This window comes from Narcine bancroftii, chromosome 7, assembly GCF_036971445.1.
Source record: "Narcine bancroftii isolate sNarBan1 chromosome 7, sNarBan1.hap1, whole genome shotgun sequence".
In the NCBI taxonomy this organism is placed as follows: Eukaryota; Metazoa; Chordata; class Chondrichthyes; order Torpediniformes; family Narcinidae; genus Narcine; species Narcine bancroftii.
Genome location: NC_091475.1, coordinates 84,492,694 through 84,511,435, shown reverse-complemented (window position 1 = coordinate 84,511,435; position 18,742 = coordinate 84,492,694). Strand labels below are relative to the sequence as shown.

At 39.6% G+C, this 18,742-nt stretch overlaps 1 protein-coding gene across 3 annotated transcripts in view; it reads right to left on the bottom strand.

Moving 5' to 3' along the window:
• Positions 1–18,742, bottom strand: part of LOC138739094 (Krueppel-like factor 12) — a 302,609-nt gene that overhangs the window by 211,238 nt on the left and 72,629 nt on the right. For all 3 annotated transcript variants that reach the window (XM_069890563.1, XM_069890565.1, XM_069890564.1), the window contains exon 2: positions 3,402–3,467. The gene's annotated coding sequence lies outside the window, so the exon portion shown is untranslated. The remainder of the gene's footprint in view (positions 1–3,401; positions 3,468–18,742) is intronic.

The window sequence follows — 18,742 nt, the reverse complement described above, 5'->3', positions numbered from 1 at the left end:
AATTGTTGAATAGGTTTTGTTAAAATAAAAATTTAAAGCATGACATCAAGTTCTGCAATAAAAGAAGCCCAGAGAATTTCTCTGAAGTATCCCAAGATCCTTGCCCTGTTACAATCTCAAGTGATAAGACAAAAAACAAGAGAGGAATAATTGCCTTACTGCCCACAAACGGACATTCTAACCCAAAACAGGAGACTTGGTAATAAGAACACATGCTGGTAATTCAATGCTATGGTTTCTAGTTTGGAAACACTGATCTTCCAAAATTTAAAAGACAAGAAAAGGAGCTAATTTTCTTTGCAACTTAACACACAATTGTGATTCACTTCCTAAGTTCTATTTATTGCTCGCTGTCACAAAATAAGCTGGCTGAACCTTTGCAGATTTGGATAGTACGTTACATCTGTAACTTTTTCGGTTACAATTTTATGACGTGTTTGCTGATTGAAGCCTGACTTGATGTCTCGTGTAATATTTTTTTCTTCTGATGTCTCCTCAGGGAATAAACTGGAGATGGGTCTTTGTTCATTCAGTGGGAAAGCTGTGTATTGACCTAGATATCAGGGCAAGTGAAAACCCTCCTTTAACCACAAGTGTCAGCTGTGGTTCAGTGGGCAGCATGCTTGCCTCGGAGCAAAGGTCACAAGCTTCTTGAGAGACCCAAACATCAAATTCAGAGCTGACACTCCAGTACGATGGGAGAGCTGTGATGCTGTGATTCATCTTTCAACTGAAACTTTAAACGATGGTCCCATCTGTTTCCAAACAGATGCAAGATATCCCATGAAGTTAACCGTGGTAGCTATGCTAAACGCTATCTTTCAATTAACAACACAGAAACAGTCTGCATATTGTGGCATGAGTTTGTAAGAAATGGGTCTGTTTCCCACTTTACACTTCAATTGCACTTCATTGGTTATGAAAATCCAAAACAAAACTGCAGGTGCTGAAAATTTGAAGTAAATACTGGGAAAACTCGTCAGGACAAAGAACGGCTGTGAAAGAAAGATCAGAGTGAACATTTTAGTCAAAGAGTCTTCCACCTGAGATATGAACTCTGCTGCTTTCCCCTGATTTGCTGTGAGTTTCCAGCATTCACTGTTCTTTGCTGGTGACATGCCGTGGGTACATTGCAGGGTTTAAAAAGTAACTTCATTGAAAGAGTAAAGAAACACAAGCATTTACATTTCAAAGGAGAAATATGCCATTTGAGACCCTCCACCCGCCCCCCAGTCCAGTTTGTCACTTAATTATCTATTGGCAGTTCTTCACTGCAACTTTCTCCACTGGATTTTAAATACAAAAATATTACAGTATTTGAGTTTCATGTCTAAAATTGTCGAACACCTCAAGGTTTTTGCTGAGGACTGGTAAAAATTTCTATTTGCTTTATTATGAAGAAATGATTCCAATCATCATCTCTGCTTTGCCAAACTCTTGTTCCTGTTTTCACGTGATCCACTATGTACTGTGAAGAGTGATGCCCTATATTTGCAGATCACTTTATTTTTGAAAGCCTGCAGTGGTGGTTGAGATCTTTTCTAAACAACTCTGACTAATAACCCAAGTGTGAGGGGGCAGAGAATCTGCAGCATACTACGTTGAATGACTTCCTCAATCTGATACCTTCCTGTACTCCTGAAACCAGTCAGAGTATTAGCAGGAGCCACTGTCTGCAATTCAAACCAGTAAAAGGTTCACTTAAGGGACAGGAAATAGACTTAAACATGAACTAAATCAAGAGATTTATCGCTCATTGATATTAACTGGGTTTGACTGAAACATTACAGTGGGACTCTTAATTTGCTTTATTGTTGGATCTATCAGGTCATGCAGTCTTTAACGTAATGCTGTTGTACTTAAAGTGGACTGTGCCCCTTCTCATCCTTTGTACAGTCACCAGCCCTGGTTCTTCTCTGGGGAGAAATCCATTGATCAATATTCTGAATTTTGAAATCATAGAATTGTATTTATTGACAGCACAGGAAGCATCCATTTGGCTAGACAAAAATGGAGGTTAGGTCGTCCCATTCCTTAGCTCTTGCAGGCCATGATTCTCCCAAGTGTTCTTCTGGACACTTTTTAAAATGCAGTGAAAGTTTTCATCTCTTGCACACTTTTGAATCACAGATCACCATTCGACTGGAATATCCACGTTCAGTGAAGTGATCTCTTCGGGATGTCGCGATACAAAAGGAAGACAGATTTGCATTTGTAAAGTACATGCACTGAAGTACTTCATACTCAAGGAAGTAATTCTGAAGTGTATTAATTGCCATAATGAGAGAAAAGAAGCAAGTTCCCACAACATGACAAAGATCAAATGATTTGTTTTTCTTACTGAAATATTGAGCAAGGGACAAATCCTAGCCAGGGTACCCTGCTCTGCTTTGGAATATTGCCATGAGATCTTTTACTTCTGATGGAAAGAGCAGATCATCTTTTCATTCAGAACACAGGATCAGGACCACACTGGTTTCTGAACTCAAGCTTCTGATATGGGATTTTGTTAAAAGAGTGTACAAACATGAGTTAGGAGTGGAACTGGGCACTTATTGTGTTGTTTCAGCTTGTTCTGCCTTTCAATAAGGAAGGGTTGAGATCTCCTTTTAATCTCAGCATCCCAACTATCGCTGGGGATCTGTTACCCCCTTGCTCATCAGGCAGCCATTTGCCTCCTGCATTAAAACATTTATATAAACTCTACTGGAAGCAACTGAGAAAGTGTTTCAAAAACCTGTGTTGCACAAAGTGAGAGAAAAGAACCTCTCTTTTCTGAAGTGATTCCTAATTCTAGGTTATTCCACAAAGGGGAATGTCCTCTCTGGATCCATCAAGTCAAGACCTCTCAAGATCTGTATCAGACACAGTAACCAACAGCATCGCAGCTGACTGAAAGACACTGGCAACAATAAAAGAAACTGCTATTTAAGCAGTTTCATGACATTCATCGACTCACAACATGGTTGCATGAATTTCTGCTTCCCTTTTCAAGATTTTTCAGATCACACCAGAGCACAATATTGAATGGAACAGTAGTCTCCATCAGGATGTAGGAGATTTATAGGTTGAAGATCACATATCTATCAACATGTTTGGTATATGCCCTTTAAAAGGTTTCACACCCAGAGCTCCCATTACAAAGAGTTGACAGTTGGGAGAAAATGATTCCGTTCTTTTCCCAACCTGCTCAGAGTTCAGATTCTCTACCTTGAGGAAGCGGCACATCAAATTCAAAATACCATCTACCATCAACCTGCCTCAAATGCACTACAGTCTCAAAAGTATTATCAAGAGCACGTTTGAACAGGTTTTCTTTCAGTCACACAGTCCTGGCTCTGTAACCTACATCAAATTAGCTTCGAATAAAAATACAGAAAGCAAGATTTAAAGGAACTTACTCAGAATCTGACTGAATCTGTAATCGTTCTTTCTCACTGTGAAATGCACGGCAGAATAGGTAGCATCTGTGGAAAAAGAAAGCAAGTTAACATTGCAAGTCAAAACAGGAAAAAGATAGGGAAGCATATTCTGTGATGGAGAGGAAGAGGAGGAGATAATAAAAAAGGATTTTGCGACAGGGCAGAGTGCAGGAAAGGGAATGATCATGCAAAGTGAAGGAGTTTGGTCATAGATCATCACTTTTCACCAATTAACCTCTCCCCCTGGCACAGGCCTTTCCTTTTTTGTTTTCTCTTGCCTTTCTTTGCACCCTCATATTTGTTTTTCTTTTCCCAGTTCTGATACAGTGACTAAGACAAACCACCAACTCTGTTTTTCTCTTCACAGACTCCAACTGGCATCTTGGTCAATTTCTTTTAATATTTCCACATTTGCTATGGCCATCAGTAACATTGTGTCCTTTAATCAAATCTGGCAAAAAGCTTATTGTTGTCATTGGGTTGTTATTACAGATTCCTTCCTTAAAGAGTCTGAAGACTCAAATTTATTCACCCCCACGCTGCTGGGATTTGTACCAGTTAATCTCATGATCCAGTGTAATCGTGGAACAGAAATGATTCAGAAACCAAGCATATTGAAGGAAGCAGTTTAAACCTATCGAGGTCTCCACTTTCAATGGTGCAATTCAGATGTGAGATCTGGAGAGTCCGAAGATGCTTCTTTAATTTCATTTTTTTTTCCACTTCTCATTTCCAAAGAAACATTTATTTTCCATTTACAGAAGAGGTTTGTGAAACAATAGCCAACAAACTGCAAAAAACCTTCACAATGGAAATGCATTAAAATCACCAAATATTGGAATTTTTCTACTGCTGGTCGTGTGATCAACTCAAACTGAACACAAAATATCATGTGGGAGATCATCTTGCTGCTGATGTCTGGGAGCCAAATTTGCCTATTTTAAACTAGAGTCTATAAATGCTTTCAGGATGTGACATCTAACATACGTTAATCCCAGAATCCTTGGCAACAATTATTAGAACAACTAAGATTAAAGCTGGCTGTCCCTTCAATGACTCCAGCTCATGAATATGATGGTATTATTGGCTCCCTGGCAAGATAAGCTTCAGGCACTCTTTTTGACCTTTACTCAATTGCAACAGCACTTGTGACAAGATAATAATAAACTGCATTTAATTCTAAATTAAATGAAGTTAATTATTTTAAAAAGAGCATTAATCTTCTTCCAACTACCCTGCACCCCTCCCACACCCTCCCTAACCTCTCAGTAAGCCTTGGGTCCTTCTATCAACAGTTAGAAGGGTAGAATTGTCCTTCAAAGCCAACGTGCCTTTTCATAGCAACTCAGTGACCTGATTAACTCATTGTTCTTCAACTCAAATCCACAGGTAGCTGAAGCAAAACAAAATCTATTCTTGTATCACAGACATTTTCAAAGCACTCTTTTCTACCATCAAATCTATGCCTGCCCAGATCACAAAATTATCCTGTGCACAAAACCAAACGGATGGTGACTGAAATGCTTTGAGAAGAATTTGCGATTGACGTGCATGAAGATACTTGAAGATTTTTTTTTAACTCGCAACTAAATAAATTATTTTGCTTTCTCACTTCGAGTAGATAAATGAAATTTGTTCCCCTTATTTAAACAATCTTGATTGGAAATCACAAGGGAATTTCCTAGCCTCAAGAGCAGATTGACACACCCATTGATAAGAGGGTGGGGGGAGAGGCAGAAGGGAACAGTAGCCACCCCAAATGCGTCGCATTTATTAGAAATCTTTTTTGTTTCTAAACTCCCAATTTTACAATAAAAACTACCTTTGCATCTCCCAGTGCACATAACACAGAAGAAAACTATTTGACCCTATGGGTAATCACAGTCATCCCATCAATCCCATCTCCCATCCATTTGCACACAAGCTCACCAACTCTAACACATTTCTCCTCCTCTTTCCCATCTGGAGGAAAGTCACAGAAATCAATTAATATGCCAACTAGAATGTCTTCAGTATATTCCACCAGAAGGTCCAGGGCACCCAATGATATGTAAGGTGAAATCACTGCAGATTTTAAGCCTCATCAGCCATGCAATTGTTAAATTTCAGCGGCACACAGGGCTCAAGAGCCTCTGGCATAAATGGATGGCATCGTATTTTTGGAAATGAACATATGACAGCCCGAAGCAAGACTAGCTCCAGACACACAAGTGAACACACTATTCCATATTCATCCAATAATATTGCATTTCTAATTTGTGACCAACCTGAACTTCAATGCAGAGACAAACATCACCTTCCCCAGTACATTTGACCCCTGACTCGAAGCCCCATTGTCAGGCATCTTCACCAATGGTCTGAGCCACAAACTTAGTTTCTTTTCCCACAAATAGACCCCGATTACCTGCTGAGTTTACTGGCATCTTGCTTAGCACTCATCAACCATTTCCAGGATTGAAAGCATGAATGGAATCTGGGCTAAAGGTGATCATACACTGTGAGGAACCTTGCTCTCCTGTGTTCCAATCATGCAATGAAATGCCCATGGCTTGGTGTGGGGCAGCTGCCTGGAGGTGGATGAGCTAGGGTCAGCAGAGCAGTTCCTCACTCAGTTCTGAGAGTTGGGCTATTGTCGAATACCGCCAATATGTCCTCCGTGTATCAATAGACTACCCACATCCTCTGTTCTCCATCTCCTATTGGACGTGATGGAAGCGGTCACCTTTTTCTTCCGCTGAACAGCTCTCCCCCAGTCTGGGCATTAGAGCATCAATGTTTGAACTCAAAATTTAGACATACAGCAGAGAAACAGGCCCTTCTGGCCCATGAGCCCATGCCTCCCAATTACACCACAACCCCCAAACCTCTTTGAAGGGTGGGAAGAAACTGGAGCATCCGGAGGAAACCCACTCAGACACGGGGAGAATGTACAAACTCCTCAAAGACACCATGGGATTCGAGATCGTGTCACTGTAACTGTGCCCGCTACACTCACCACGCTGCCCTTTATGTCTGGCCTTTGAAATTCTCACCTTTTCCAAGCAAGGAGACATGGGGAGATGATGAGAATGCACAGGATTCGGGCATCTCCCAATGCACGATCCCCAGCAGAGGCCCATACTCAGTGCTGAGTGGCCTGGCCTACCAAACTCCAGCCCTCACATGAGTTCCCACCACGACTAGCCATGGGGAAATCCATGCAGATCTCTAACTTATAGTGAGCCACGAACACCCAAGTGTTCACACAAGAGGACTTTAACTACCGATAATCAATGTTCTTTCTGTGGGGTTACATTAAATTGCCAGCACAGTCCATTTTCTTCATTTTAGTTAGTCATTTCTTTTATTCAGTTCAGTCATTTATTTTCCCCCAAAAGTAGAGTGAATACGTTAACCAGACAAGTCAGAGGCTTTGGGGTCAGCATTACGTTTTTTAATTCATATTTAACTCCTTTGTTGCTGTGTCATAGAGCCATGAAACAGGCCCTTGCTGACCAAGTTGTCGAGCAGAACTCGTTCCATTTGCCTGCATTTAGCCCATAATCCCTCCAAACCTTTCCTGCCCATTTACTGGTCATAATGTCTTTTGAACTTTGTAACTGTGCCTCTGTTGCTTTTTCCTCGAAGTCCAGTCAATAATCAACCATCCTCTGCATTGAAAAAATTGTCCCTCATGCGTCTTTTAAATCTTTCCCTTTGCTGTAACCCGATCCCGGGACTGTCATCCCTACATCTCTCCAAACATTGTGCATCTCCATTAGGTCATCCCTCAGCTATCTACGTTCTCAGGAGGAAAATCCCAGCTCATCTAGTTGCTCTTTGTCATTCAAGCAGCCCTCCAGTCCCAGCAACATCCTTGCAAATATTTATTGTTCCCTTTCAAGGTCAATGACATGGCGTAGTGACCAAAAATGTAAACAATACTTCAAATGTGATGTCACAGGCATCATGTATAGTGCTAATATAACATTCCAACTCATGTACTCAATTCCCGGACTGACGAAACCAAGGAATCTGATTCAAACTTTGGTTTCTGATCCCTCAGTCCAGGCCTCTAGATCATTACTCCAGACACATAACCACAAAGCTCCTGCGACTCGGTCACTACCTTAAAAAAATCTCTACTTACTGACTTTTAGAAGGACACTTCTCACAAGACTAGATCCTAGCTGCTCTCTGATGCCATGCTTCAAGGACCTAAGTAATAAGTGGCACATTGACCATTCCACGCAGAGGGTCAGGAGCTATATCTCCATAGTGATTGCAGTTTCGGCAGTCTTTGTTGTCAATCTCAGTGAGAGCGGAGACTGAGTAGCTGACAGAATAGGTGTTTCCCATAAGGCTGAAGTGGTTGTTCATCTCTGTTAACCAAGGAGAGAGAGAGTTTTATCTAGCTTTCCCTCTGCAATACCCAACCTGCTTAATCCACACACTGGGTCCATATGTTAGAGAGCCATTTCCAAGCATTAATGTTCCTCACTTCACCTGACACAAAAGCATATTTTAAATAAGAGTACAGAATAACAATTTTGTTTTAAGAAAAGCCCATTCACAAAAAGTTTTGTGGTGATCCAGATTATTCTAAATTTAAATAGATGAGATTGGATGGTGAATTTAATTCTTACTTACTCATCAAGAAAATTTACATAATTTCTTTCAAACTGATTTCCAATGGCTTTGAACTGTTATCTAGTGCCAGGTATGCTTTAAGTAGAATTGATGCTGTGGTGGCTAATGACATACACCAGGCTTTTCAGCACAGCTTTTGCTAAAGGGTGTGCTTCCTTGAGTTTTCTTTGTGTGACACTGTTTTCAGAGATTTTTGTATGCATAGAATCAACACCAAAGAAGCTTCCCAACTTCCTGGAGCAATATCATCACTCAGTGCCGTGATGCCCATGACCACTTTACCCTTTACTAAAAAAACAATGGCTCCCAGATAGATAGTATCAATTTTCTCTTACTCATTTTTCAAGTGCAACTGTAGACCTGTACATCCCTCCCAAACTCTGGAATCTCCTTCAGCCCAATGACATTATGAGAAATTGTGTTCTCCTAATTCTGACATTCTTTTTGGTCCCAAATTCAATTTCTCTGTGTCTTTCATCTTTCAAGGCCCTAAACTCTGGAATTTCCTCTTTAAAGCTATCTGTCTTCCTTTCTGTCAGTCATCAGACCCTCCACCCTTGACGAAACATTCGGTTATCATCACTAATACCTCTTGAAGGGCTTTGGCACCAATGTGTGTTCAATGACACTCTTGCAAGTGTGTGTGTGTGTGTGTGTGTGATATTACTAATGTTAATGAAGCACTGTGACGTTGATTAACTCAGTTCTCAAGTATTCCCAGTCAATCTTCCTCAAAGAAACCCTGAAGCCTAACTTTTGAGCAATGGCAGAGGATCAAGGCAGATTGGCTTGCATTATAAGTGGACCTGCAGTCTGTTATCTAGTGGCCTCTACTATTGGGGTGCTATCTCCCTGCAAAATAACCCAGTGTATCTGACTAATGCGAGGAACAGCTGCTTGGAGATAGTAACAGTGGACCGTCAATATACTTGGAATAACAAAGCGTGCCTTCTGAAAAGAGAACCAAATAATCATAGAGAATGGGGAATATTTTCTGCTTTATGTTTATCCAGTGGATTAAGTCAAATTTGCCTGCAAGGAAAGTGTAAAGAGACATTTCTCCACATGATTCCCAAACTGAAACACACAACCTTTCTACAAATTCATTATTCCCATTGCAACACTTCTAAAAGTGCATCAAAAGGAAAGCCACTTATATAAATATCACAACAGCAATTCAGTTAATCCAAAAGGAAGATATATTCTGTCACTATTCCATCCTCATGAAGTTTCTATTCTATATTTGAGGTTGAACAGCATTCAATATCCGGATAACTGGAACTCCCCACATCATTCTTGTCACTCTTATGGATTCAGTATTAAGTAATGACTTGGATCATTGCTCATGACATGGGTACTTGGCTGGACAATAATTTGTTGTTATTGGTCAAGCAATGATCATACATCAGCTGTAGTTATCCAGAAGGCTGCTTTAGTAAGGGTTTTTTTTTTATAAAAAGGGTTAGTAGGGAACACGCCCATCCTTATTTAATTACAAACAGGATTTACAAAATATCTGGTCCTGATCCTGTTGAATGACTGTGGGATTAGTGTCTGATATTATTTCTAACATTTAAAATAAATCCTAAACCAATTCAGAAGGCACCCTTGTTGAATTTCCCAGTATATATATATATAAAAATCAGAGTTACAGATATAGAGCAGAATCAGGATCTTTGGCCCACCAGTTTTGTGCTGTCCAAAATAATTATGCTAATCCTACATTAATCCCTTTTTTAAAAAAAAACATTCTTGTCTAATTCTCATCGCCCCAAGATCCTATCATTTGTTGACACACTAGGAGCAACTTACAATTGCCAATTAACCAGCTAACCTGGAAAACTTTTGTACGTCGGAGTTGTAGTGATAGAGTGCTAGTGATCATCCTGACCACTAATGGGAGTCAGAAACTAATTTGTGACAGCTCAGTTAGATTCAAAATGCATGCCTCCACACGGTCATGAATGCATTCTATAGCTAATAAAGTATAGTTGTCTTAAAACCACCCAAGTTTCTTTATTACAATAAAAGAAACATCACATGTACCAGGAGTGCCCAGTGTGCACAACGAGTGGAAGAAACACAAGGCTTGTGCAGAGGGTGTATCAGTTGTTATCAGCAGAGATATAGAAAGTTTGAAGACTCCTGATGCTATGAATTGGACTTGAAATGTTGACCACGAGTAGAAGTTGTACAATCACAGATTCATGCTGTATCTGCAAGCCATTGGACTCTATAGCAAACCGGTTAAACAGAAGATTTGACTGCTACTTACCATGGCGGGACCTCAAGCACTAGATGTTTTCAAAACATTTGTTTTTTTCCCAAGGCAAAAGACCAGGGCAAGTTTGACAGAGTTATCGAGATGTTTGATGAACACTGTTCACCAAAGGAAAATGAAACATTGAGAGGTATGTGTTTTGTTCATGCACACAGCTGCAGGGAGAGAGCTTTGATACTTTTTTAATGGACTTGAAATTAAAAGCAAGAATGTACAATTTTAGATTGCTGCAAGACTCAAAATGATCCGTGATCAAATTGTGTTCAGGATAATTGATAAAAAAGTGAAAGAGGTTGCTGCTGTGAAGAGATGACATGTCAGTGAATTAGCTCTTCAGCACACGAAAAATTTCAGTGACAGTGCAAAAGCAAGAGACAATGAAAGCATAGCTGTGGCCACAGCGCATGTCCATACACACAGACAAAAAAAAAATTAGGTGTACGAAACAACAAAGAGATGGAGAGACATTCAATTGCAAAAAATGTAATTAATAATCAACAGGCACCAAAATGATGCCCAGGCTATTGGAAAAGTCTCTAATACAGTGCAAAGGGCAGAAACATTATGCAAATCAATATTTTTCCATTTGAAAAAAAAATGAAGTGAAACTGTACACACTATAGAAGAAAATGCTCTCAGTGATGCACTCTTCATGGACATGGTAGTGCATAAAGATTCCAAACCAACAGACACTGAACAGCCAAGCATCAACAGAGTTGAGCAGGATAAGCGGATTGTGTTATTGCATACAAAAGGAAAAAATATTCCTTTCAAGCTGGACACAGGGACAAAGGACAATTTTAGCTGAGTACAACATCAGAGCAATGAAGATAAAGCCAAACATCCATGAAAATCCTGTACAACTCAAAACCTACAATGGACAGAATGTCGGCACGAAAGGTACATATAAACTCAAGATAAAAAATAAAGAGCACCACCTCAGGTTCACAGTAGTCCCAGATGGACATGAATCACTGGTGGGTGCCAAAGCATGTGAAAACCTAGTCAAGAGGGTGTACACACCAGAGAAACTTCTTGTGTTAGCTAATGCATTATCCAGGGCAACGATGCTGAATGAAGCACACAATGAGAGTAACATGGGACAGATGTGTATCTCCACATTAATCTGATCACTGAATCTGTTCCTGTACCTGACATGAAATCCAAGCAGATCACAGCTGAAACAGAAAAGGACACAGTTCTACTGAAAGTTATCAAGACTCTGAATGAAAGATGGCCTAGAGGTAAATGTCAGCAATAGTATAACATCAGAAATGAGCTGAGTGATGCCAATGGGCTTCTACTCAGACAGAGCACATCTGTCATTCCTCAATCACTGAGACAAGAGATGCTGAAAAGGGTGCACGAGAAGCACCTTGGAATGGAAAAATGAAAGAAAAGGGTCAGAAATGTTGGTTATTGGCCAGGCATCAACACTGACATTGACAGATGGTTTCAAGCTGTGAGACCTGTTTGAAAAATCACTCAAAACAGACAAAGGAACCCATAACCACAACTGACATAGCAATGGCAGAAAGTTGGAACTGATCAGTTGCACATGGATGGAAAGAATTATTTGCTGGTTATTGACTATCTATCGAACTATCTGAAGATTGCACTGCTTCCTAATATGTCTGCTGCTTGTGTGATCAAATATACGAAATAGATCTTTGCAAGACACGAAATTCCTAAAATTGTCTACAGTGACAATGGACCATGCTACTGATGTAGAGAATTCCAGAACTTTGCCAAAGAGCATGATTTTCAACATGTAACTCCACAGTCAAAAGGTAAAGCAGAGACAAGAGTTTAACAGCGGCTCAAGAAAGCAGTAGACAGTATAGCTCCATTGAGTTATATAGCTTTGCCACATGAACAAGGCATGTCACCCGCTGAGCTTCTGATGGGACGTAGACTATGTATCATACTTCCCTACTCTGCAGACCTAAACAAGAAAAGTTTTGTTGAAGGTGTCAAAAGGAAACAAAAGCACCTGCAATGGAAACAAAAAAAACTATGTCAAGTCAGCAAGAAGCTTAGGGCCACTGGCACCACATGACACAGTGAGACTCAGAGATTCCAACATCTGGGACAAAAAGGTACAGTTCTGGAGGAAGTAAATCCAAGATCCTACACTGTCAGAACAGAGGGTGGTCAAATACTGAGGAGGAATTGAAAGAGCCTGCTGAAAATTGAAGAGACTCCGCAGGTACAGATAAATGCAGAATATGCAGCCTGTATAGCAACAGAGGAAACAGCACCAGTGCTAGACAGTTGTGGACCAGCAGAGCTGGCACAAGCACCTGTGTTAAGAAAATCCATGTGTTATCAAAGCATCTGGCATAATGAATCTCTAAAAGAAAAAGAACTGCACACTTAAAAAGTTTGTGCTGCTGATGTTTGTGTTTACAGTTGTGTGAACTTTAAATTGAAATGAATACTGTATTGGTGTGTCATTTTAGTTTAAATATCTCAAAAAAAAGGGGGATATAGTGATAGAGTGCTAATGATCCTCCTGACCACTAGAGGGTGTTGGAGACTAGTTTGTGGCAGCTTAGTTGGATTCAAGATGGATGCCTCGACACAGTCATGAATGAGTTCTATAGCTAGTAAACTATAGATGTTTCAAAAGAAAGAGTTTTTTTTTATTACAATAAAAGAAACATCACAGGAGGAAACAAAATAGCTGGAGAAGATCCATGCAGTCCCTTGAAAAGCATACAACCTCCACAGAGACAGCCCGCAGAGTCAGGTCTGAAATAGTTCTCTGGCCCTGCAAGGCCAATGCTCTTCTAGCTGTGGGAAGATGCAAATCTAATATGATGGCAGCAATATTCAACTTTTTATAAGAATAAATTAAGATCAGCTTTATTCTATCTTATAATCATAATTTCTCTGAAATGACCGACAAACTCAAGGCACCAATGGCACATGATAAATTGAACATGAATGTGGATTCTTGGGTTGAATGGCCTACTTTCCTATTCCATGTCAGATAGGAGCTGCCTTAAAAATCATTTGTTAATTTTGGAAATGCAGTACAACCAATTTTTTAAAAGACAATGCTGGACTACAAACAATGCTGAAATCTTACAATGTGCCAATGCTAAAATCCACAGATTTTGCAGATAAACTAGATTATAGCATTGCAGCCTTTAGTGCATTTTGATCAAAGCATCATGTTTCATTGCTGAAAGAATTGTATTTTACCAAGCAATGTTCGACAGATAAGAGAGGCTATGGCTGGAGTTTATAAGCCAAATATAATGAATCAAACAAGTTTCGTCATTTGTCATCAGACAGCAATATTTACTGAAATTTTCGTGTCAAAAATTTTCAAATGGGGGAGGAAAGAGACTGGGTAAGTGGAGAGTAACCAGAAATGACTTTTAAGCACAACAATGTGGGGGTGTAAGATTTGTATCAGCAAAAGTTCCATCTCTAATCCAAAATGCATTGATGATTGCACCATTTTAACCAAAAGTTAAATCCCCTTCCTTTGAGGTTCCAGGCATTTTTGTGAACTTGATTCCTTCATGAAATAAAATTAATTCAATAAATGTACAGAATGAATTAAATTACTGCCAAGTTAATTATGGAAAAAGATAAGTAGGCAAATTTTGTGGAAATGAGAAAAGATCTAGGAAGAGTAGATTGGGATATGTTGTTTTCTGGTAAGGGTGTTGCCTTCAAAAGCAAAATTTTGAGAGTGCAGAGTTTGCATGTTCCTGTTAGGATGAAAGGCAAAGTTAACAGGCTTAGGGACCCTTGATTTTCAGGGGATATTGGTGATCTGATTAAGAAGAAGTGGGAGGTATATAAGCAGGTATAGGTAACAAGGTACTTGAAGAGTACAGAAAATGCAAGAAAATACTTTAAGGAAATCAGGAAGGCAAAAGACACTGCTTTGGCAGATAATGTGAACATAAACCTGAAGGGTTTCTCCAAATATACTTGGAGAGTAAAAGGATAGTAAGGAACAAAATTGGTCCCTGTAGGATCAAAGTGGTCAAGTATGTGTGGAGCCTCACATAATGGGGGAAGATCTTAAATATATATTTTGTTTGCATCAGTATTTACTCAGGAAACCACAAACAGAAGGAGATTAAGGAGGAGGAGGAGGAGGAGCTTGCTTCTTTTCAGTGAATAAAGGTAGATAAATCCCCAGGCCAGATAATGATATTCCCTCAGACCTTGAGGGAGACAAGTGCATTGGAGTGTAGCTCATGTTGTCCCATTGTTTAAGAAAAGGCTCCAAAAATAGTAGTAGGTAAATTATTGGAAAAAATTCTGAGAGATAAGATATATTGTTATTTGGACAGCAATGGGTTGATTAAGGACAGTTAGCATGGCCTTGTGAGTGGTTTAACGAATCTTGGAGAGTTTTTCGAGGGGGTTACCAAGAAGGTAGATGAAGGAAAGGTTGTGGATATTGTCTACATGGACTTTAGTAAACCCTTTGACACTGTCCCACATGGGAAGTTAGTTCAGAAGGTTTTGACACTAGGTATCCATGGAGAGGTTGTAAACTAGATTTGAAATTGGCTGCGTGCGAAGAAACAGTCAGTGGTAGTGAATGGTTGCTTCTCAGACTGAAGGCCTGTGCCTCAGAGATATGTGTTTGCACCATTGATGTTTGTTGTCTATAATCAATGATCGGAATGATAATGTGGTAAAGTGGATCAGCAAGTTTTCTGATAACACAAAGATATTGTGTAGACTGAGAGAATGATTTTCAAAGTTTGCAGAGGGATCTGGACAAACTGGGAGAATGGGCTGAAAAATGACAAATGGAGTTTAATGCAGACAAGTGTGAGGTTGGATTTTGGAAGGGAAAACCAAGATGGGACATATACAGTAAATGGTAGGGCACTGAGGAGTGTGGAAGAGAAGAGAGATCTGGGAATACAGATACATGGTTCTCTGAAGGTGATGCCACAGGTGGACAAGTTTGAAAAAGCTTTTGGCATCTTGGCCTTATAAATCAAAGTATTGAGTATAGGAGTTAGGATGTTATGTTGAAGTTGTTTGGTGAGGTCAAATTTGGAATATTTTGTGTAGTTCTGGTCAGCTAACTAAAGGAAGGATATCAATAAGATTGAAAGAGTGCAGAGAAGATTTACTAGGATGTTGCCAGGTCTTCAGGAGTTGAGTTACAGGGACAGATGAAACAGGTTAGGACTTTACTCCTTGGAGTGAAGAAGAATGAGGGGAGATTTGATAGAGGTTTACAAGTTTATGACAGGTATAGACAGATTGGTTGCAAGTAGGCTTTTTCCAATTAGATTGGGGGAGACAAATACAAGAGCTCAAGCTGAAAGGGGAAAGGTTTAGGGGAACATTAGGGAAAAGTTCTTCAGAGAGTGGTGGGAGTGTGGTATGGGCTGCCATCCGATTTGGTGAATGCGGCCTCGATCTTGAGTTTTAAGAATAGATTGGATAGATGGGAGAGTTCTGGAGGGTTATGGAGTGGGAGCAGGTCAGTGGGACTAGCGAAATACTGGTCAGCAGACTAGAAGGGCCAAATAGCCTGTTTTCTATGCTGTAGCATTCTATGGTTTTATGATTTGAATGTTTTAACTGTCTCCAAAGAACCAAGATTGAGGAATTTTGGCTTCCAGTATATTAAAAAATGAACTCTTCTGTCACCTGATTCAGATTTTCTAGGGCGCTTGGAAAAGAAAATCCTAACAGTGGGTTAAATTTCTCTTTCCTTGCTCTCCTGCTATTTGTTTAAATAAACAAAATAGAACAGGTGGAAGATATTAATCAATGCATATAATTGTGGCTACATTTTTATTAGAATCTGTTCATTGACAGATTCAGATAATATCTGCTGGAACTTGTATATTAATGTAGAAGAATCAAGGAGAACAGAAAGGGATCTATTGTGGAAAGATCTCATCCATTTAAAAAGTAATCATAATTAAATGGAATGAGGATGACCAGTATAAACAGTTTGAGGCAGGTGGCTGGTTCAAGTAATATGGACCAAATGTCACGAAAAGGTATAAATTCATGTTGTCAGATCTGGTGGAAGATTTTCTATCCAGGTTTTCTTCAACCATTCTAACTGGTCAAAATCTTTTTTCACTCTCCCTCAGTAACTTATAGAATCTGTGCTGTATGAAAATGCTTCACTAAGTTAGTGATCACATTTCTATGGGTGCACAGCGAAACCGGTAAAAATGTACACCAAGCTCATATTACTTAGAAACAACTTAAAGAACAAAGGAATCAGACAGAGCTCCTTCTCAAAATAACTGCGGAACAATACCCCTTCCAAAAAAAAAACTGATGCAAGTTCGAGAAGGTTGCATAAAACCGTACAAAATTAATTTTAGTCATACAGTAATGCACCTACCAGGATTGTTTGAAGGGGGAAACTACCCAGTTATTTCCCAGTCTACCCTATAATAGCGTTACTGCAGACAACTACAATCTTGCATCATATCTGCCACTCCATCTGCGTGGTTTCTAATGGTTTGCTTGATCAAGTGTTAATGTGATTCTATGTAGTTAAGGTAAAATTTTAACATTAAGGTTTTTTTTTCCAGTTGGCTCTAAAATCAAGAAAACCAGACCTCTGCTGGAAGATTCTCAAGTACTTGGGTTAACTTTGAAATCCACAACACACTTTACATCCATTTATCCCCACTTTTAAATTTTGGTGAACCACTGCTTAATGCAATATTTAGAAAAAGAAATTCAAACAGCATCTGAAGAATCAATACATTAGTGGATTTTTTTTCTGGCCTAAGATTTGGCAGAAAAAAAGTGAAATATTGCACTTGTGTCAGTATTGTTAAGACAGACCAAGATGAAATTATAGGATCTCTCATACACAATGCTAGTTGGATCCATTACTAGAGAATGGACTCTAGAGGATGATGTTTGAAACTAACCCAGTGGAAAATCATGTTACATGCTCAGTTGCTAATTTTCTATTGCTTTTTGCTCTTATGTGCTTGAAATAAAAAATAAAATGCAAAATAAAGTTATATTAAACAACAGAGCAATGAAAAGTTGCAATCAACAGTGGACTGAGATGATATTATACTAGATCTTGTACCAAATTATAACAGTTAAGTGAACTGTTATTATCAGATACAGCAGCACCAATGACCTGGATTCAACACTTTCCTCCAGGGTGGAATGTGTGGAGTTTGCACGTTCTCCCTGTAATTGTATGGGTTTCTATTGACTGCTCAGATTTGCTTAACATCCCAGTTATGTTGAGTGGCAAGTTAATGTTAGCTAGTTTTTGTGGCCATAGGAAACCAGAGTGGTCTTGATATCCATGACTGTGAGAATGGGTAATTGGAAACAAAATTGTTGAGTCTGCTCTGAGAGATAGCATGAACTGAACAGCCTTCTTCTAAGTCAGAAGTAAATATGAAGTATGAAGGATATTAAACCCCAAGTTCCTAAACAACAGAGATACAAGTCTCAAGGGATACAGCCAGACGGGACAAAATCTCTTGCACACAAGAGGAGATTCACGGAATATTCCTCTCCTTGCTCCAATTCCAACATGGAACTTGAAGATCACTCCCAACATTTCTCTCATTTTTTCCCTTTCCAGTGTCAAAATTCCAAGGTGAAAAAGGGGCTTGGGAGGATATCCTAAAGGTTGACCTCTGGGTTGAGCCAGTGGTAAAGAAGGCAAATGGAATGCTGGCATTCATTTATAGAGAGATAGCATACAAGAGCAGGGATATAATGTTGAGACTCTTTAAAGCATTGATAAGACCTCGTACATTTTGGGTGCCATATTTGAGAAAAAATGTACTGGAGTTGGGAGAGTTCAGAGAAATTTACTTGAATGATACCTGGAATGAAAGGATTAGTATACGAGGAATGACTGTCAGCTCTTGGACTGTACTCATTGGTGTACAGAAGAATGAGGAGGAGACCTCATGGAGGCATTTTAAATGCTGAAAGGCCTGGACAGAGTAGATGTGGCAAGGATGTTTCCCATGGTAGGGGATTCCAGAACAAGACGGCATAATTTCACGATAAAAGAGTGTAAATTTAAAACAGAGATGCAGAAAAATTTCTTCAGTTAGAGGGTCTTGAGTCTGTGCCACTTATTGCCACAGGTGGCTGTAGAAGTGAGGTTGTTGGATGTATTTAAGGCAGAGATTGACAGGTATTTGATTAGCCAGGGCATCAATGGTTATGAGGAGGCCGGGGAGTGTGGCTGACTGTGTAGATGGATCAGCTCATGATTAGAATGGCGGAGCAGACTTGATGGGTCAATAGGCCCACTTCTGCTCTTATATCTTGTGAAGTGCCAAGAATGATTCTATTTTCTCAGTAGGAAATCTGGCAGCCAATGACTTGACAGTGTTCCACCTAAGTCAGTCGTTTGTGCCTTCAGGTCTCGCAGCACAGACCCAGGGCCCTG